This window comes from Mchenga conophoros, linkage group LG10 (assembly GCF_057382185.1).
Source record: "Mchenga conophoros isolate Kocher_MC1m ecotype Shallow Benthic linkage group LG10, M_conophoros_male_GT1.1, whole genome shotgun sequence".
NCBI lineage: Eukaryota > Metazoa > Chordata > Actinopteri > Cichliformes > Cichlidae > Mchenga > Mchenga conophoros.
In genome coordinates this window covers 21,174,348-21,197,155 of record NC_140535.1, presented here as the reverse complement: position 1 = coordinate 21,197,155, position 22,808 = coordinate 21,174,348, and the positions used below count along the sequence as shown (strand labels likewise).

At 38.8% G+C, this 22,808-nt stretch overlaps 1 protein-coding gene and 1 long non-coding RNA gene across 4 annotated transcripts in view; one reads left to right on the top strand and one right to left on the bottom strand.

The window, feature by feature from the left end:
* The window catches only part of rtn4rl1a (reticulon 4 receptor-like 1a), a 122,697-nt gene that overhangs the window by 16,038 nt on the left and 83,851 nt on the right, over positions 1-22,808 (top strand). The window lies entirely within an intron of this gene.
* On the bottom strand, positions 6,019-10,746 carry LOC146565848 (uncharacterized). 3 transcript variants are annotated; one of them, XR_014894161.1, is made up of 6 exons: positions 10,213-10,746; positions 9,644-9,712; positions 7,933-8,003; positions 7,777-7,814; positions 7,533-7,694; positions 6,019-7,072 (listed from the first exon to the last, which is right to left on the bottom strand). It is a non-coding gene; the product is annotated as an uncharacterized LOC146565848 (long non-coding RNA). The 3 variants fall into 3 exon arrangements; XR_014894162.1 differs by having other exon boundaries at positions 10,448-10,746; XR_014894160.1 differs by lacking the exon at positions 10,213-10,746 and having other exon boundaries at positions 9,644-10,164.

The window sequence follows — 22,808 nt, the reverse complement described above, 5'->3', positions numbered from 1 at the left end:
GTTCTGCTTTGCAGTGGCACTGGAGTGGAGCATAGCAGCACGTAAAGCAGCTCTACACCTGCTGCAGGATCTGGATAGAGCTGCTCTCCAGCTTGTAGTGGATCCAGAGCAGAACAAGGAGTAATATTGCCAGCTGCCGTCCAGAGGACTATGAATCTGTTTGAGACATAAGCCTCACTGGAGAAGCAGCAAAATGATGGATGGCATTCTCTAAAATAGCATTCTCCTGGATGAAAAAAAAAATTGTTACAATGAGTCACCAAATCAGAGTCACACTGGTTTGATTAAAGTAGAAGAAATATGTTAGGAACTAATATTTCAGGGGATTCAATTGAAAATGCCAAACTGAACCTGCTGCTGTCAGCTTTATTTCCAGCAAATTAGAAATGATTTGTACATGATGGGCTCAAGGTAGTGGCTGTAATAATACATAGTGAATTTTGTTTTATGTAGCGAGCTTTGATTTTATGTCAGTCATCATTCAAATGGTGGATTGTGGCTGAAAATGAAAGATCTAATTTATGATATGTTAACAGTGGCACAGTACATTTGCTTTTTAAATTATAGGGAGATCATTACAGGTTCATATCATCATGCGAATGGACCTGAGTCTTTGCACAGAGCTGCATTACATGCTGAGAGAGAGAGACAACATTTAATGTAGTGAGCTTTAAATAAAAGTGCCTGTTGTTGATAGAGCCGGTTCATGGGAGTGCTGCTGTCCTGTGTAAGTGATGCTTATGGGAGACTTATCCCTGCAGCATCTGTGTTCATGAGTATCAGCACAGTTAGCGAGGGTGGGGTCTGTTAGGGGGTGATTATCACAAAACATACACCAATGTTAGTTTGGCCCACAGGCCCACATAATATTACAGTGGTTAGAGGAAGAATGGGTGAAGACATCGAGAGTACACAATTTGAACTGCCTCCCCTTTAACCAACACTGTATTAATCTTCTTAAGCTGTCAACATGACCTAAAACTGATGATGCACAAACACGCTGAGGAGAGGGGGAAGAAAAATCCTGCCAAATAGACAACAGATTGTGACTAATAGTGAGTTTAGCACAGCTCACCAAGTTCATAACTGAGTTGTAGCACCATCATCTTGGCACAAGTTTGCTTTCAGAAAGGTGCTTGCCTCAGTTGTTTCTGCTCACTCATGAATGATTCAAGCTCTTCACCTGGAAAGCGTAACCTCTCGGTGCATCGGGGCAGCCAAGAGAACGTCACCTTTTGAGACTTTTTTTTTCGTCCACATGTGCAATTTACCAGATGGCTCCACTGCCTAAAAGGTTAATGTCAGCGCGCCCCCGCATGACACCAGGCATCCATGTGGTTATCATGCAGGTGCGAGCTAATGAAAGGTACGCATGCCAGAGCAGTGTGAAGCAAATGCTGTAACACTGAAAGGAAGTGTGAATGAATAAGGAAGGGAAAATGACACAGAGGATGATCTTCACAGGAAAGAATTTTTACACCTTGGCTTGCACCCGTTATTTAGCCATATAATGACCCAGGAGATAATCGCAGCACAGCAGATGCCTACACAATAATACAGTGAGTCCCAGAAAGCCTGTATGACCTGTGTTGTTGTTATGATTACTACAGTGCTACTGCCCCAATAAGAATTTGGCAACTACACTGCAGCACAGCTGTCATGAAGATGGGCTGCCTGCCCAACTACACCAGCTGTGCCAGCCCAACCATCACTTAATCACCCTGGGAGGGAAGCAGGAAAGTAGGGACAGAGGGGGAGGGAGGAGAGGAGGAAGCGGTGAAGGTGAGAATGTTGCAGTCAAAAACAAATTGCCAAAGGGAAACTGCAAAAGCTCAAAGGGATAAAGAAGAAGACAAGTTTTGGGGTTTTTTGTAAGGGGGGATAGAGAGGACTGAGCAGGGCTTGCCAATGTAAAAATCAAGCAATTCAACGAAGGGGGAATGGGTGGCTGAGGAAGACAAAAATTTGTGAGATGCAAGAGGATGTGGTACCAGAAGTAAACCGAGGCGAAGGCTAGATAGATGAAGATGGGGCGAAAGGTGAGTCTTGTGAAAAGAGTGATGGCAGCAAGAGTGAAGAGGAAAGGTGAGAGAGTGATTTGTAAAAGGAAATAAAGAACTGAGGTGAAGGAAAATGGCCTACACTGTAGAATGACAAAAAGCATGAAAGGCGAAGTGTGAAAGAGATAAACTGGGGAGGAGGGGAAGATGATGTCAAACATATTTTAGGTCGATTTCTCAGCCGACTAGATCAATACAGCTGCAATCAGTCTTGTAATAGCAAGAGCAGTATGCAACCACATGCCACTGTATTTAGCAGACAGCAAGCACTCGCATCGGTACAAACACCAAGGCTGGACTGCAGTGAACAAATCCCTCTGTTTGAACAAATCCCAGGAAATATTAAACTGCAACCTTTAATCTAAAGCAAACATAAGTCTCTCTGTCTCTGCTACTTACTGACCCATGTAAGCTATGTGAAAAAATAATTAATCGCATGGAAAGGTTTTGGTTTTTTCAATTATTATAGGTGGTATGTTTAAACACCACCGCAAAGAAAAAAAACGTTTTCAATTATTGAAATTGTTTGTGTTTCTCTCTTTAGCAAAGTTAACTAGGGCCTTAGCCCTAATGTTTACATTTACATTTACTGAACTTTCACTCAAATAACTGACACTTTGTTAAGCCTCAGTTACACAGGCCTAGATACCAGTCGATGACTTCCAGGGAAAAATGTAGAGCCGATAGTTTACATGGAAGGTGCCGGATTATCTGTGCGTTTTGAAATGTTTTTGTTACAGCAGTAAGACACGTTTGCTTTGAAGTTTCTGTTTCCAGTTCGCATAAACCTTTTTCCAATGCTCAGACATTAAATGGCAAGTATTTGCAGACCAGTATTTTTCTTCTGTGCAGACTCCTGGTAGCTGCAACCACCTCGCTGTCACCAATTTTCTTGCAACTATTTGCCAGTCAGTTGTGGATAGATAGAGGTTTTTTGGTTGACTACAGAGCTAAAACTAAAACTGAATTCTTGTTGGTGTTTTGCAGATTTTCATCAGTTCCCACTGAATATCAACTTCGTGCAGTTTTTCATGGAGAATTCCTGGAGTTTAACAATGTATATAATTTTTTATGCATGGATTGACTTTTTCCCTGAACATGTCAGTGGCTTTACCCAGCCACAGCTCCTCCATTTCTTCTTATTGAGTCATTGCTTTACGGATATGATAGTGTTCTTATGACCAATTATCCTGTTGAAAGGTTCACTTCTGGTTCAACTTTAGCCTTCTCACAGAGGGCCTCACATCATCTTCAAGCACTCTTTGATCTGAAGCATATCATAGCGGAATGAGTGACTGCAATCTGACCAGTCCCTGAGATGGTGAAGCGATACCAAACCGTAACATTTCCACCACAATGTTTGTCTGAGACAGTCTGTGCTTTACCTTGACACTGCCTGATTATGAATCTGTGCTAAGGGAAAATAACTAATTCATGAATATTAAAGTTAAACATAAGCATGTCTTGATGTATGCTCAATCATCCAGGTAAGTAAATCCCAAAAGGTTGATTCTGTTTATCTGGACGTAGCGTTTCCCACTGAAGCATGAATGATAAAGTTAGGTATTAACATAAGCATGTTTTTTTTGGCAAGATAAGCATGTCTCATCAGTTCAATGGAGCCCTTTGCCTAACCTAATCAGTCAACAGGCACTGGTCTGATAACACAACTTTGTGTTGAACACAAATATATATATATATATATATATATATATATATATATATGTATATATATATATATATATATATATATATATATATCTTCCAAAAGAGAAAGAAAGGGAACAAAGACGGTCCTTTCTGCAAAACACATACAACCAAGCTATATTAGATTAGTCTGTTCAGGATAGAGACTGATACTAATTTTTGCTGATTTAAAAATCCAATATAAATTTGCTATATATAGTTACTTATTTACTTGTTTATGCTAAGCCCGACTCTGCTCAGATCCGCTGGTTGTTGTTTGTGGAGTCCAAACCGGAGAAGTGTGACCTCTGGTGGAGAAACTATGCAACACTAACACTCATAACATGTTTGAAGGGTGTTTCTCCATTCTCTTCTTTACTATTTGATTTTTATATATCATCATTTGTCATTTATCATTTATCATTTATAAATGCAGAAGCAGATAGTTTACAAATAGTTAATATCAGCTGATAATATCGACAAATTGATAAATCAATCAGGCTTTAGTCCAGGGCAAGTTATTCCAAATGGTCTGGTCTGATAATTGGAAAACTGTAGTTTTAATTTAATGTTCCCTTTGGACAGCAAAAGCTCAGCCATCATTTAAAATCAGCTTTATTTTGTAGATAATTGTTCTTACAGTGAAATTATTCAAGTAATTTTTTTCCATGTGACTGAACTCGCTATCCTTTTTCTCATTGGCTTTTACTATAACAAATAATAAAGAAATGTCAGTTACATGTGTCATTTGTTTGACATTACACTTTTTGTCAACCAGCGGCATTTCAGAAAGGATCAAATGATTTTATTTGTCCAGATATGTCAGAAAACAATTTTCACGGGATGTACTTTTTTTCCCCATATGACTGTATCTAACAATCTATCATATTCCTCTTATGCCTTCCTCCCTCTCTCCTCGCTCTGTGAATATGTGTGACTAACACCATGTCAGGCAACGACTCTCAGAGCAAATCATTCATCCCCAGGGCAGATTTGTGCCGCACTGCTCAAGATTTAGGGCAACCGAGATGAGTACGTTTGTCTATATTGTAAAAAGATAGGTTATCTTTTATGTTCACATTGCGTGACTATGAATCTTTGCTAAAGGGGAATCACTGATGCATGAATATTAAAGTTACATATTAACATAAACATTCTTTATTGGCAAGATAAGCATGTCTCATCAATTAAATGAAGTCTTATGGCTAAGCTAATCAGTCAGCAGGCATTGATCTGACAACATTCAGTCCTGCAAAACTCTTTGTTTGTATTGAACACAGCCAGCGACTCTTGCATTCATTGACTCAGAACTCACAAGATTTAATAGATATGGGCAACTCCAAGGAATTAATGTAGTGCTGCAAAATTTAGTTTTATTTATTCACTCGCTGCATGAATACAACAAATAATATTGCTGTCTTTGCCTATAATGGGAATGAAAATAAGTACAAAGCAATTTTTTGTATCAGAAAACAAAAGACTAATCTGTTTTTAGTCACTATTATGAAACGCAGGAGTGGGGAAAAAAATCAGAGAACAGAACAAATGAACAGTGAAATAACACGAAGCATGAAAAATGTAATGAAAGCTAATAACAGATTTCTGTAGCCAATCACAGGTGTAAAATATATCAAACCTTTATGAATATGACTTTAATGCAGAGTGCCAGTGTCCCTGCCTACCTCTCAGAACGTGTTTTGGTCTGCATTTCCCTCTGCCTACCCCTACCTGCCCCGTCTCTTCCCATCTGTCTCCTCTGCTAGTGTGAGGGACCTTACAGGCTCGTCTCAGCAACAGATCGAGACAGCTACATCATCTCCAAATGTCATTTCACAGGCATTTCCCTTGACACGTTTATGGAAGAGGTTTTTCATGTAGTCACATGTGCATGTGTGCACTGTAAAACCTGACAAGTTAAGTTAACTCAAATGATTTGGGGAAACCGATTGCACCAATTGATTCAAGTTTTATAACTTAAACAGTTTGGGGTTATTTAAGTACTTTATTAGAGTCCCAAGAACCCAAAGCAAATATGATAATGTAACTCAAATGCATTATGTTTATTTACTCATTGTATTTAGTATGTTTCAACTTAAACCATTAAATTTCTTGTACTAAGATGCTGTATTTATTCAAACTTATTTAAAGTGTTACATGCTCATATTCAAATTAAGTTAAATTAACTTAAATAGTTGTATTTAAACAACTTAATCCAATTGGGGAAACCGATTGCACCAAATGGTTCAAGTACTATTAACACAAAACCAAGCTATTATTCTTTCCATTCAGTTTTTATTAACTTTAACTGCAGAGAAAATACAGAATGAATACAACCATACTTTCAGTCATAACCTATGACTGCTAAAGCCATTATCAAATAACAAATAATTAGGCATTTTAAAACTTGCACTTTTAGGGAATTTTGAATGTTTTTTGTAGCATTTTGAAAATCGATTAAATGTACAAAACACAAATTTAGTCATGTAGACCTGATACATAGGTGTACATCATAAAAAAACAATAGTCTAGAGGCAATTAGAGCCATAACAATCACAATTTTAAGTAACATTTAGTATAATAATGAAATCACATGCACTACAGCAATGCAACTATAGAAAACAGCTGAACTAAGGATGTCACTAACAAAAAGTATTCTCAAAGGTATTTGTGGCTTCGCAACAGTTTTGCCCAGACCTCGAGTGAACTGGCACTCATCACACAATTAAAAAATAAAGCATGAAAGTATACTGTACATATTGACTAATTATCAGTTATCTCGCAAAAGATTTCCATGTAACTAAAATATGTTTTTAGAAATAAGCTTAAGATTACACACTATGTGAAGATTTTTTTCAATCACAAACAAAACGTCAAATATGGATTTTCTCCTTATTCTTAGCTTTCTCCACATTGCCTTTTAGAAAGCTAATAACCCAGAACAAATAAAACTATTGAAGCCATTCACAGATAACTGAAAAAGCACGAATATAGTGACCAGTGAAAAACAAACATCATCTGCACAAGCTCATTTTTTAGTGTCTGCAATTTTGGTTTTAGTTGCTTTCTCTCATCGTCTAGCTTCAGCAACACTACTTGAATGAACTCAAAAAAGCCAGTATACTTCATAGGATAGCTCAGATGCAGAGCATAGATTAGCCCAAACAAAGACACCAGGGCATCAGTCCATGAGTGATGAGTCATAACAAACTGATCTTCAAGTTCTATGAACACTTGGCGTGGTGAGAAAGGAACTCCTCCAGGCACCTCCTCTTCATCGACATCAGCAACCAGAGCAATTCTATGGCTTCATAGAACTCAATTTCACCCTAAGATATAATACAGAGTGCACAATTATTCATCTGTAATATCTCTGTTAAAAGCATAAATACAAATGTTCAGGCACCTTTCTTCAGTTTTTCAAATTCTATATATCATAACATGTTTTAAGTTGACAGTGAAGGTTCATTTTTCGTTCATCCAGGTAGTCAAATCAAGGATGAAAGAAGTTTATACGTCATTCAACTTCACGTCTTCAACTTTCAACCCAAGTCCAGATGACTTATAAACTCCTTTCAACCTTTTTTAAATTCAAATGTGCAAATTATTGTAATACCAAAGTACCTTGCATGTTTTGAAAATCTCTGAGGTACATTGGTAGGCCGGCCAGAACTGCTGTTCTAGTTGCATAGATGTCGTTTGTGTCCTTATATTTATATATATATAAACAAACACATAACAATGGCAACTGCCAAGCAAGCAGAATAATAATTAGTATCTTTTAAATACCTGTTTTCCATATGCCGACAAAAGCTGCTCCATCCTTTCACCGACCCGTCCAGTTTTCCTCTTTTTGTAAAGTCCAGTCAGCTGAGGAGCATAATCATCCAGCGCAGCATAAAACACATGTGGCAGATTCTGATTGGTGATCCGATGAAATTCAAAGTAGAGCTGAAGAGAATTCCAAAAATATTATAAGCAAAACACAGCATACTATATGAGCAGCAAATGTTATATACATAGTTGTACTTACCTGTGTCTCATGAAAGAGTGCTGGCCATGGTCCCTCGCCTGGCAAAATTTGAGGTTATTGGATGAGGGCGATTAACTTTGTCAGAATGTTGGTATGGAAAGTGCAGAATTGCTCTGTTTAAGTCTTCTAAGTTAAAATATCTCTTAGAAATCAAACCTTTAAACAATGTGCCAACTCCACTGAAATGACACCTTCAAACAGGTCGTGTAGGAAGTCAGGTGGGAAGCCTGTGACAGGATGAAAGAAAGAGAGATGGTCAGAAGGAACACAGGTGTTTTTAACACCATAGTTTTCCTTAATGTCATCATTCTGAAGCTCTTGCACAATAATTATCATGAGCATCTTTTGTTCTCATTACATAATTCCCTGTAACAGCATTTTCTGTTTGCATTTCTGTTTGGGTGGCATGACAAAACCTACAGAAATATGTAGACCTGAAACTCTCATTGAAACCAGCAAGTCCATGGGCAGAAGGTTGTCTGCCACAACAGAGTAGACAGTGCCTTTAAGACATTCACCAAGAGTCTCAATGTAGGCACCTACTTCTTCAAGAGTTTTCAGATCATTTAAGAGTGGTGACAGCATTTCCTTACACCCAAACTGGCGTACATCATTGGAATTGCACAGCAGAGCAAGCTGGGTGCAGTGTAGAGCAGAACAAGATTTAACTGGAAAGTTTTCCAGTGTCCAATAAACTGCAAAGACTTTATGTATTTTCTTTGAGGTACCAAGTGGGTTTGTGATCAAAATCATCCACATAAAGTATCATTGACAATTTCTGTCCCTCTTGTGACAGTAGAACATTTTCCTGGTAGTAGGATCCATCACAAAATGACATGAAATGTCCAGGAATCTGTGTGGGTGCTTGTTTAATTTCTTCAAGCACATCATTTTTTTTCAACAACAATTGCAAAGATGTGAGAATAGGCACATACATATAAGTGTGCTTTGACGATTCAATTAAATACTCCACAGGTTTGACATATGGAAAATTTTCTTCATAATATGATTTCCTCCTCTTTGCTGTAGATAGTGGTCCTTCAGATGTGACACATTTATGTAAAACATTACTATCAGAAACTGCCTGACAAATCTCATCCACCAGTTTGTCCGTATATGTACAGTTGTGCTTTTTCAGTATATCTACAACTGATTTTCTAACCAAAGGTTGTGATAACAAAAACAACTGATCAATGTGCTCAATAATCTCCTGTGTTGCTCTCTGGGACACATGGAGAAGGGTCTGCATTTTCAAGAAAAATCCAGCCAGATTGTATTGCAACTGCTCTTCTAAACCCTCAATTCCACTGATTTCACTGGTGGATGCCACTTGATTGTCATCTGATGACTCTATTGAATCAAGCTGCATGTCATCTTTTTGTTCTACATTTATAACACTTTGCACAATGCCTTCATCGTAACTTGTTGAATTTTGGTGGTCTCTGCATTTGTGGGCATTGAAGGTTGAGTAGACATTGGTTTTAAAATTGCAGTTCTTGAAAGGACATGGAACAGTTTCTTTTCGTTTTAAATGCCCCCTCAGATGGATAAACATTTGGCTTTCAATAAATGGCTGCTTAAAATTACACATAGAGCAACAAAATCCATAATTATTCAAATCTGGATAAGAACAGTCTTTTCTTTGCGTGGGAGTGTGCATTGTTGACATGTGTATCTTTAATGAATTAAATGTATTAAATGTACACATGCATGTGTTGTAGAGACAGGGTAAGGGTGAAATTGTGGAGTACTGACCATGGTTGAGCCGATAATGCTTCAACAACATGACTTTTATGGCAGTAGAAAAACTAGACAAACTACACAACTTGCAATTCCACATTTTGATACCAAATCGTTTTAAAATCACCTTTACTGGTTGTCTTTAGTGCAGTGCTGGATGATCTCTCGGCATGCTACTGCTCCTTCAATCGTCAGACTGTAATAACACAAAAGCCATGAGGACAGAAAGCTAGCAGAACAGTTTTTACTTTTACTTCACTTAAAAACAGTCAATCTGAATAACACAAGCTTGGAAAACAGTAAGATTTATTCTTGCACTACAGTTCATTTTCAATTCAGGTTGGTCAACTACTCTATACGTTATAAAATAATAAAGCAATTTTACACAAGTGAAGTACACAATAGGCTAACCCTTGGAAAGTACAGAGTCAGAAACGTTTAGGTTTGGTGCAGTGCAGCTTTGAAAAGGTAAATTATTTCGCGACTAAAATGCCACTAACCATCATATTCAAAATTTGTGAAGGCGAACTTGTCCGTTAAACTCTTAAAATTAACACTAAATAAATTTTCTACTATTTTCACTGTGTCAAAAGTAGGCTACATTTGAACTTGATAAAGGTCAGAGTCAGAAAAGCGTAAACACTGATTTTACCAAAGGTTTTGTGGCATGCAGTTTGCAAAAATCAGACTACTTACCAACTATTGATTGAAACAAGCAACCAACCGTTAATTTTTTAAATTGTGAAGGCAGACTCCATACAGCGCTAGGCGGGAATTGTGTGCTGGCAAGCTAAGTTACGAGCTACTACAACAAAGTAGTCTGATAAATTACAACGAAGTACAACTAAAACAAAGCAGTCTGATAAATGTACGTTTTGTATGCTAGAAGTAAGCATTGACAAAAAAACATAAAAATAACTTTATCTTGTACTTTCCACTCTCTTGACGAGGCTCCTGTCTCATGGCCGACAAGTCCAGGCAAAACACTGGGGGCGGGGCTGTGGATGATGACTAATACAAATGAATTAGCACAACTTAAACAGTTTAAAGCAACAGTACTTAAAACGTTACAAAAACATAATGTGTACTTATTACAATAAAGTTATTATATCATATGTATACTTTTGGGTCTACCTAACACACTTCATGAAAGTTACTTTAACTATTTTTCAGAACTGAGTAAGAACAACTTACTTCTTTTAGTAAGATGCACTGTTGGGTTTTACAGTGTGCGTCTGGTTGTACACCGAGTGGGAGTTGAGTCTGCTTCCAGAGATGTCACATTTTTGTCTGGATCAGCTGGGGTATTAACCAATTAAGTCTTGTGTGTATGTCATGAGCGTGCCTAATAGATTACATGTGTTTTCATGTCGAGAAGGGAAGTGGGATGTGGGGTAAATAAAGTATTGTGTTGTTTAAATGGTGGAGTCAGAGATGGATGGACTTAATTCCTCCTTAATCATCCTGGGATGTCACCAGAAAAGAGGGTAATAACATGTAATCCACTCCTTCAATCCCCTCCTACTACTGCTGCTTGTTTGGAGGCTTGTTTGGTGTTTTAATAATATAAAGGGCACCTCAGGAAAGGTAGATAAATTGGATTAAATGTGCACTATGGATACTAAAATACACAATGTGCGCACAAACTCTGTGTTTGGTTCGTTATATTTTCCCACATAGGCTTGTTTGTACATCCAAAACACCATCTACAGATGGGTTTCTCTTTCCGACTTCAATTTCTGCGCGTTAACCCAGAAGCCCCCTGTGGTCCAGAGGTGATGGAGCACGGACTCACCTTAAAGAGTTGGCATGGTAATACCTCCTGGAATCGGAGTCAGTCAGCCAGGCCAGAGTAGAGTTAAGCCCTTGCTCTATTCTCACTTCAAAGGGGATGGCCCATCCACAGCAGCCTCAGAGAGAGAGGGGGGATAGAGGGGGGGAGGTAGAAAGGAGGGAGGCTGTCATATATTCCCTTTATCACGGGGAATTTTACGGTTCAGACTTGTGATTCTGAGGGGAATTTTATGGGCTGACCAAAGATGGGCAGCTTCAATTCAAAAGCAGAGCTGTCTCATCTGTTCCACAGGAGTGTGTGTAGCATCTGTGTGTGTGTGCGCGCGCAGTTGTGTTTTTTGAGTTTGTGCCAGACTCGCCTTTCTTTACTTTAAAGGCATATTTTATCATCCTGACAGCTTATTGTTTATCAATCCCGCTTTGTTACGAGCTGATTCATGCACTGCTGTTGCCTTCCACTCAGGCCTGCATTTTTAATTGAATGCTTCTCCAGGAGGGCAGGAAAAAAAAAAGATCAATTAATCAATTCATTCTGGGGGACAAAGTCGTGTTTTGGGTTGTTTCTCTTTTCGTGGATATATGCTGTGTCACTTTAATAGGCGCACCTTTGGCAAAGGTATTGCTTTCAGGATGAATTTGTGAGCTTTGTGTGAATGGGTTATCAGACTGTGTGCTCAGGAGACTGACACAGATATCATATCAGCATGACACAGATGTCATTATGTGACCAAAAAACACACTGCATTAATAACAAAAAGTGTTCTCTAGAGATTATTCAAACATTGTTTTAATTACTAGATGGCCTCACGACACGATAAGCTCCTTATCTGATCTGTGTGCATCGGTTTATTTCCAAATGAGCCACTGATATCCGCATCATGTGTGTGTCCACAGATATCGGTTCCTAAAAGCAGACCCAAATGGACTGGGTGCACACATGCACACACCTAATGCAGCAGAATCTCTTGAGAAACACAATTATTTTTAAATACTTTGGCAACCCTGAAAACCTATTGTCTCTTTCAGCTTCATGCAATGAGTAAGTTCTTATCTCATGGGCAGATTTCTCTATTTGTGTTTTTGTCCTCATGTCTCTAATTTGTTTACTGACTGTAGGGCATAGTTTAACAGTGTTACGTATTTCTGAACACCCATCAGATTGTGGTTAGATTTTAGTTTGCTCATGTTGACAGCCGCTGTCAGTCAAATCTGATCAAATGGCAAACTCGCAGCCCTGATGGAGCTTAAGCACTTAATAAATAATAACCATTTGTTTTAATTGAAGTTTAGCTTTGATTCTTGCTCATTTAGTCGTGTATTTAATGTTGTACAGAAATGCCCTCTGAGAAGATTTGAAGATGTATTGTTTTTTCTCGTTTCCAGGAAAGAAACATGGCAGCAGATTGATTTTAATATCTTAACAAAAAATATGCAAAACACATTCTTTTTGTGTACATAAAAAAAAAAAATCAAAAATCTTTAACACCACTTCCAGAAATTCTGCATAAATGTTCATGCAGACTCAATGCGAAGAGACAAGGAGATGAGTGGCTGGGAGAAGGGACTGCCCGATAGACAGGTAGTCACATGGGGACACAATGTGCTCGCTGAAATGTTTGCAGTCATAAACACAACATTGTTTTGAGTCCTTATAGCGCTGTTATGTCTTTCCCCTCATGATAAACAATATTTCACTAGCTGGGACCACATCCTCATTTAGATTTGATTTCTAGGAGGTAATGGCAGATGGAGTAAGCATAAACTGAAGTTATGATTTCGGGAAGGTCCTCAGAGGGGACTGGCGGCAGCTCTGGGCCAGGCAGATCCCTATGTACTAATGAGAGGTGAATGAATTGAAAAGTGGGTTGGGGGGCAGCTTGTATTGCAGGAGGTATATATAGACAGAGAACTGGAAGGCGAGTGCATGAGGTGTGGCTCCACTTCTGAAATTCAGTACTACAATTCAAAGTGTAGGCTAGCATTAGCTCGGCTCTGAATGTATCCCATTAAGAATTCTGGTTGGTTTGTCTTTAAAATTGTGTCTGCTTCACATATGAGACTGAGAGATTGTCTATTTATGCCATATTTGGGAAAAATCTTTTGTTACATCAGTTGAAATGATGATTAATATAAACAAAATAATAATAGCATCATTCAAATACCCACCATATAAACAGCTATATGGTGCATGTGATATGAAAGATGCTCTTCTACTTGTCCTGTAAGCGGCCCTGATGGATAACAATTTGTTCAGGGACCTTCTTCCCACCACAGTTTCAAAAGCACCCAGTCTGAAGCTGCCAGTCACATTGTTGGCCTTCCTGATCAGTTCATCCAGTCTCCAGCTGAACAACACAACAATGTACTCTGCGCTCATCACCCCTGAGTGATGGAAAATCTCCATCGTTTTTCTGCACACATTGAAGGATCTCAGCTTGTTTAGGCGATATAGCCTGCTCATCCCATCTTGTACACAACCTTGTGTTGATCTCCCAGTTCAGTCTGTTTTTGATGTGTTTGCCCAGGTCCTTGAACTCATCCACCACATCAACATCCAGTCCCAGGATAAACATCCTCTTCTTACTGAAAAACACAATACTATGTAAACTGATTTATAATATAATGAATTTAAACTTGTTCGATAAAAGCAAAGGATTTGCAGACAACTACATTATATTCCTCTAATATTTCATAAATGCAAATTCACGTGTCTCTGTTTTTTTTGTTTTTTTTACCACATGTGATTGACATTTGATTGGTACGTAAAATTGTGTTGATCAGACCACCAAACAACATCCACTTCACGCATGCAGACTAATGTTAGTAGTCAGTAATTTGTTAGTATGTGTGTATCAATTTTATATATGTAAATTATGTTTTTCCGCAGGTTATGTCTCATTGTGTGTTGCGTGGTGAGCCCATCATTGAGGGCCTCTGCACAATCAAAGCCCATTGTTCCCACACGCTAGGGCAGCACAGTAGTTTGCACAGTGTTGCTGTCTCACAGCAAGAAGAGTTGCTTGTTGTTTGAGCAGTATGCAGAGGTACTGAAGTGGAAGAGTGTCTTTTCACTTTTTATACCAAATAAAAAAAAGAAGAAATAAAAGAGGTATTTTCAATGAATTGAAAGAAAGCTTTTCACTTTTCACTCATTCATACAAAAAGCAAAGTCATCTTAAAAGTCTTTACAACATCTTTTTCAATTTTGTTCTGTGTTTTTTCTTTCTTTCTTTTTCAAAACAGTGCGTGGGTGTACGGGATTCCAGTGTAACTAAAGGCTAATAAGCTTAATTACTGTCAGATAACACTTCACAGCTATTTAGTGCAGTTTGTGCTCTTCATATGGCCTGTAAACTTTCATGCTACTAAAGCCGCTCAATTGTGATTGTTAAGTAATGTCAGACTACAACCAGAAAGCTGCCTGTTTACAAAGATTACCCTGTAAATAAGCTATTATATATCTTAATTTCATGAAGTTTGCAAATGACATTGTGAAAGTTGTGTAGTGAGAGTAGTGAGCAGATGGAAGAGAGTCTGGAGAGGTGGAGGTATGCTTTGGAGAGACGAGGAATGAAGGTCAGTAGAAGCAACACGTGTGTGAATGGGAGGGAAGCAGGGGGAAATGTAGTGCAGACAGGGTGGAGCGGGTGCAGACGAGAGTAAGGAGTGACAGAGGGAAAGCAACAAGAGTGAAAGGGAAGATTTACAAGGTGGTAGTGAGACCTGAATGGTTGGAAATGGTAGCACTCACAAAAACACAGGCTGTGCTGGATGGAGGTGGCAGACGCTAAGATTTTTGTTAGGAGGGAACCGAGACAGACAGGGTTAGAAATGAATATATGAGAGAAAAAGCTCAGTTTCAGTGGACTGGAGATAGATGTACGAGAGGCAAGGTTGAGATGATTTGGACATGTGCAGAGGAAGAATCGTGGGTATACTGGACAAAGATAGAGCTGCCAGGGAGGAGGAAGAGAGGACGACCACAGAGAGGATTCATGGATGTAGTGAAGGAGGATATGTAGAGGGCTGGTGTGACAGAGAAAGATGAGATAGAGTGAGATGGAGGCAGATGATCCGCTCTGGCGATTCCTAAAGAAAGCAGCTGAAAAGAGAAAAGAAGACTGTCAGTTGTCTGCTAGTCTTCATAAAATACTGTGATGGAAAACCAATTTTTTAATTGTTTATAGGCTATATAAAGGATTCCATTCCTTAATTACACTAAATATCAGTAGGATTTCATTTTATAGCAGTTTTTAAACTTCCTCTCTATGCTAGCGTAGCAGTTACATTTACATTATGCAAATGTATGACACGCTTAGCATCATAAAACTGAGAAGATATGAGGCAGTGCAATTGCACAGTTAGAACTGAATGACAGGGGCTGAAGAGGATTTAAAATGAGCTTATAGGTTTTGACATAACTGACTGTCCTGATGGTCATTCGATCACCAGAGAGTTAAAAGGCAAAATAGATCACATTGAACGGAGCGAAAACAGGTCACGTCACTCCAATGTTTGACAACCCACATGTGCTTATGACAGCAAAGTGCCATTGAGGAGTCCAGTCAACCATAGTGCTAATTGCTAAGTGCGAGGACTTAGTAAATATAAAATGTGCTGAAGTATTCTCAGGAAAGAGCAGTTCACTGTGCTACTTTCTATTATAGAACAGGCAGAACCTAAAAAAGTACAGCGCTATTTTTAGTCTCTCTCCCTCTCTCCTTCTCCCCCTCTCTCTCTCTCTCTCTCTCTCTCTCTCACACACACACACACACACACACACACACACACACACACACACACACACAACAGAACCATGGCTATACTTAATGAAATTCCACTAAGTATGTTCATTGACTGTGTCACCATGGTATCTGGAATAAACCAATCAATTCTCCTTCATCTGCTAGGAAGCTGGAGAGGCTCTAAGCCTGTCTATGGCATTATGCATTATGGACAGACCAATTAAGAGCCCCGGATGGGAATGAGACACTGAAGCAAAAGACTGAAATATGGGCAAGCGTCTGCACAGAGACTACACATAAAGTCAGACTGATGGCACTGAACAAAGTAGAAATGGAAAAAGAATGATTTGAATAGATGAAAAAGAAGGCAACCTATCAAGCAAACTGAAAGAGATCGATGCAAATGAACAACTTTCAAGTCAAGAGCGTATTGAAGCAGAGAGTGGGTTTTTGCAGTGATATAAGCTTGGTCCAATAACCATAACTCTTACAGTAGGTGGGAGGTGGTGGAGTGAAGGGGGATGCTGCTGTTTTAGAATCTATAAGCACAGCTGTCGCCGACAGCTAAAGCAGAACGATTACAGCTTAACTCCATAACATCTGCTGCTCCCTAGCCAGGGAAAGCTGGTCGCCAGAAAATACCTTAGAGAGAGGAATTAAAAACAAGGGTAGGTGCAGGGCAGGGGTTCTTTACGCTGTGTCACCGTGTCCATCCTATCTGTGTCACCTAAACTTGTGATCTGTGTCGTCCCACTTTCCTAAGGCTTTAAATCTCAACAGGGACTTCTTTGCTGGTATCCCCAGAGAGTGGTGGAGATGAGGGAGTAGGAGAGAGAGTAAAATACAGACAGATGGAAAGAAGATTTTGAACCTAAGCCAATAAGGGGCCTGCAACACCACCCTAAAAATGCATGTGAATGTCTGACTGTGAAAATGAAGGTTTGGCCTCATTAGGAGCTTGTTTGGGTAGGACTGGGCGATGCTACTGTGAAAGGGAGGATCAAGAGGGAGCTAAAAGGAAGCTTGAAGTGTGGGAAGGGGGGGGGGGGGGGGGGATTGAAGTCAGATTGAAGGCTAGTTTCTAAAAAAGACTGCAAGAGAAGGACATCAAAGAAATACAAAGTTAATGGGCTCACTTATATGTGCACGGCCATTCACGTAGCCTTGGCTGTACAAAATCTTTTAAGCAGGTGGAAAAGCAAAAGGGATTCAGAGGAAATTCTTTTGTTGATAATGATGTTTTCCCAGGATAAATGCATATTAAAAAAAAGATTAATTATTTCAGTCATTGTACATTTGTTATTAAATGCCACAATTAGAAAAGAAAAACAACAATGAAATCCCAGTAATTAAATATCAAAATGCAGAAATACTTGGCATACTGAAGATTTCATGTTTCAGAGAAACCAAGGACTTTCTGTTAAACTGTGTATATCAGTATCAGTACCAGAAGGAAGGAACAGTGGGTTTCTACAGCAGTTCGTTTTAGAACTGGTTCAGAGACAGTTCATGATCCTCTTCCATTTGTCTCATGCCTTTGAACTTACACACAAGAACACTTAGGTAGGCTTTCATATACCCACTCACCACAAGGTTATGCGATTGGCTGTAAGTACTTTCCAGAGGGTCAAAGGTAAAGTGTTGCAGAATGTCGACTGTATCATTAAATATCTAACATCACTACTGCACATGTTCTGAAATGGACACTTCTTTATGTATGTTTTGAAAGCAGTTGTTAGTGAACTAAAAGAATGAGTAAAAATCATAAAAAATGTGATTTTAAAAGGGCATTAAAATACTTTCAGCCAATATTTCTTTCTTTTTCTTTTTCTTTTTTTTTTGCACATATATGATTATATATGCTGATTGTATTGTGTTCATGTCACATTTAAGCTATTATCCATTGTGCACATAATGCTTGTACTTTTAAGTGCAGCGATATTCCAGTCTAGTAGTGTCTGTCACTGAGGCTAAGTGGAGGGTGAATTAAAAAACGCTGCAAGAACGAGTGAAAAGAGGAATTTGGAGCAGAATTGATGAGGTGTAAAAAGAAAATGGGGCTGCGGTAGCTTTGATGTTTTTCGCACAGCATCCCTGACAGCCATGCTGCTATGGGACTCAGAAATGTTCCCTTTATTTAAGCTATAAATGTCTATCAAAGTAGAGACTCTACCTAGTTAACATGGAAGGAACCAGAAAATAACCATGTAAAATTGAGCAGAATTCAGTGTGAGCTTAGTTTTTTGTCTATTTAAAAAAAAAAATTATTGTTCATTTGGAGAGTATCACATCTGCTTTATTAAATCTGTGTACACCTTAGAGTGTTTAGAGTACAGTTGCACTAGCATTGCATTATATTTGCTTAATCAATTTTAACCAGTGGCTCAACAAACATTTCCCTTTCCACAACAGTAACAAGTAACATGTCAAACAAGTCATGCTGCACTCAAAGCTGTTATGGAACGGCTGTGTGCAGGCAGGAAAAGGACCCAAAGTGCAGACTCCAGAGACAGACGTGAACTCAAAAAAGGTAACAAAACTGAGACTCCCAAAAAAACAAACTCAGGCAAACAGACAGATCACACAGCATCGTAAACAGTAGATCACGACACGGGCAAACTGAAACACAAGGCTTAAATACACAGAGGGAGCAATCAGGGAATGAGTAACAGGAGGGAAACACAGCTGGGGCAAATCAGGCCTAACGAGACAAAGGAAGCACAACCAGACGCATTTACATGAGACACGGGCTTTCAAAGTAAAACAGGAAACATAACACAGACTGAACTTACAGCCACAGACTCACAGGCAGGCACTACAACAGAGGGAACAGAGACGTGGGACCAGGGCAGACACAGAGACATAAACCATAAGATAGAACTCTAACAAAGAAACCAAAGACTAGAAATGATAAATAATATAATAAACTCAAAACCATGGGTCAACGACCCAGGCATCCTAACAAAAGCAGGGAGAACAGAGTGAAGTGAGGAGATTTTATATCTATTTAACAACATGCTGCTGTGTAAACAGATTAAAAGATAATAACACAGTGGCACTAAAATAAATGCCACCAGACAACTTAAAAATGTCACACGTGTGTTTATTATACAGCTGATCTAGAAACTTTAAATAACTTGGCAGCTTGATAGTTTAAACTATATTGCAAAGCTTGATTATAATACAGTTTAAATTCCTGGCAAATGGCTTTTGCTGCTTTTAAGGAATTCTCTAACCATGTTTAGCATATCTTAATCTTAAATTTTTGACATTTTTCTGATATGATAATGAGCCAGAAAACTTATATTTGGTATGATCACATTTATTCTTCAAAACAGCCTGAACTTTCTTTAACTGGTCTTCAGGAATAGTTCTCCGGGCTTCTTGAAAGAGATCTAAAACTCTTCTTTGGATGTTGGCTGCCGTTTGTTCTGTTCTCTTGTGAAGATGATCCCACGCTACTTCAATAATTTGAGGTCCAGGCTCTGGGGAGGCCAATCCATGACTTACTGTGTTCCTTTGTGTTTTTCTATCCATGTAAGCTTTTACTGCATTGGTAGTGTGTTTGGGACCATTGTCATGCTGTTTCCAATCAGATGCTTGCTACATGCATGGTACTGCATGGCAGATTAAAATCTAATGGTACTTTTCTGGGTTCATAATTCGATATATCTTTACAGGACAAACAATGCTTTGGAAAATACTGAAGGGACTGAAAATAAAATGAGGGAGAAAGCAGCCAATGTCCAAAAACACTGAGCGCTCTTCACAGAGCCTGGAGAAGTATTTCCCAAGACCACTTAAGCAATAGCTACAAGAAAGTCAGGCTCGTTGGAGACAATATATAATTAAATGAGGGGTGGCTAAAACTTTTGCACAGTACTGAAGCTGTACCTTCATTATACTGTATATATACTTTGTTGTCATCAAAAAGGAAGAACAACAACCCACAAAAGTGTGCATTGTCATTATCATTATAACCTTAGTTTTTAGTTACATGATTAAATTTGTAAAAAAATGACTTTGGTCAAATACATTGTTTCACAATGCTAAAGGGCAGCTGACTGCTTTATTTAATTACTAATTATCATATTGTTTTTGTGCTGGTACTAGATGACCACGATTCTTGCGTGCCTGTGAGCTTAAAGGCATCCTGTGGAGATTTTGACCAGTAATGAATGTACTCATTTTTACATGAAAGACATTTTAATGAATCATTTCGCAGGCCCTGTGCACACACATGCACACGGCGTGATGAACATTACTGCCAACAGTTTCACATGCTCCAGTAATGAACAGGTGGTGGTAACGTCACAGCAGCACAGTGATAGATGCAGGTAAGAAGAAGGCAAGAAGGATTTTTCGAATAGTGAATTTTTAAACTTGTCTAAGTGTACATTCATAGTTGAATTTCCAGGAACTTATGTATATATGACAATGTAGATTCATGCCTAAATATGACATTATAGAAGAAAGATTGCACATTTTAGCCATCCTGGCCACCCTTTGGTTAGATAACAAATTTCTTTGAGTGATAACAAAATAACTGGAGCTCCACAAAAACCCTGCTGATGGTGCATTTACCCTAAAATCCTGTCTGCCATTGAGATGCCAGCCAGTATTTTGGGGAATATAAACTTGCCAATTGCCTTCTTTCTGCTCAGCTTATGCAGTTGCAGATAATTTGGGAAAATAGGAAATTTTAATAATCAGCCTTTTGTTCACAACATTTCTTGGAAAAAGACTGGTGGTTGCTGTGCCGCTGAAAGGCGTGCTTCATTGGCTGACAGCATATTCTTTATAGTGCTTGAATGTGTATTTGTGTGGATGCAGGAGCATGTTTGCTTGTACACAGATGCTTAACAGAGCTCAGCTTTCTGCAGCTGACTGAATCCTCCTTATGTAACCATATTTCATAGTCTTCTATTTCAGCTCTGTGCGCTTGACATTAGATGCTTCGGAGATAGAGGATGAAGAAATGCCAGAGCTGTGACAGACATGTTGAGTGGGAAGAAGGGGGAGGAAGGGGGAGGAAGAAGCAGTCGGCAGACATGGGAGTGGGCTGAAGTGACTAAATGCAATACTCAGGCGTACACACAAACCTGGGTCAAACCGCATTTACAGAAACTTTTCATAGTTTGCTGTGACTTTCTGAGATGCCAAATTTAGGGTTTTTTCCACTCAGAGGAAAGCATTTGAAAGCCATTTCACTATGACTGACTACTCACCTGATCTGACCCGACATTTTAAACCCCAAACAGTTGGTGAGGTTAAAGCGAATGCTGGTATTACCATGCAGAAGGCTGATTTGTCCCAGGTCTTCAGGCATTTTAAGTGCCAAAGTTTTCTATATGATGTGACATCTTGCCTGTAATCCTATAAAGACACAAGCAGGAAGAGGCGTAACATTCAAACCCTCAGTGAATATTGTTCAGCTGTCATATTCGTCAGAATGTGATCCCATTTGTGAGGATCAACACCCCAGGAACATAATCTCACAATAATCTCTCTGTTTATAAACACAAGTATCCCAGCATTCATAAATAGTATTTTTTTTTTTTGTAATACAACAGAAGGGTCTTACATTTTATTTCACATGTTAGTCTCCATTCCCTAATCACAATAGCACTTCTCAAATACTGTAATATTGGCTATTTAATACCTTTTGTGTGAGATGCTTTCTCATCATCTTTTAAGGTCTATCGCCTGGAGCTTCACATTAAATCGTTTTCCCATATGCCTTGGGAACCAGCACACACACATACACACAAAATCAGACACAATCAAATCCTCCTTTATTGTCCCAATCCACATCTCCTTTCGGAGGGGCCGCAGGAGGAAGGCATTTATGCAAAGCAGGCTCAGCGCACCAACATGGAGACACAGAGAAAAATGCATTAAAGTCTGTGCTTGCAAACTTTTTCTCCCCCATTGTGTTTCAGATAGTAAGGTGTCAATTATTAAAGCAGTTTTACATGTATGTATGCAAATTCCAAATGTAACCCCTAATGCCTAGTGGTAGTGTATCATATGTAATACATGAGTTCTGGGTGCTTCTTCAACATTAGTGTTATCTTTTAAAAATGTTCACAGTAATGTTTTAAGCAATAAATAGCAAAAAACAAAAAAACAAAAACAGATGTAGCAAATATGATACAGACTAAAACTCATGCAACATGCAAATTAATATAGAATTGTTTTTGTGAAAATTCTCAAAAGGTTTAATAAACATTAAATTTTCAAAAATTTGGATTTTTCTGGCAATTATTTCAGGGCTTTACAGGGCTAAGTGCCTTTCCCATCATAAAATTATTTGCTTACCTACTCTACCTCTCTCCCTATTTTGTCACACGCAATGGGCTCCACAATCAGAAAACCTCAAGCATGCAAGTGCGTCAGCAGTGACAAATGATGAGAGGTAGCAGCAGTAAAAAACAGCTGTCTAAACTAAAAAATGATAAGACAGCTGTGGCAGCACATCACAGCACTGCAGCACACTCAAGTAGCCTGCAGAGACGCTCAAAAATGCGTGGGATCAGCGTGGGCATAGAATATGCATGCACACAGGTGTGTTTTGGGGCTTGATAGGAGACAGATGTTCATGGTTGAAATTTATTGCAACAGGCAGAAATGGTTTGGAACACAAAACACTTTTCAAGGGTTGGAAACAAGGCAATTAATGAGGAAATGACAGTGTGCAATCAGATACAATCAAATGTAATTTTAGCACCAGAAATTCTTTTTACAATTTTC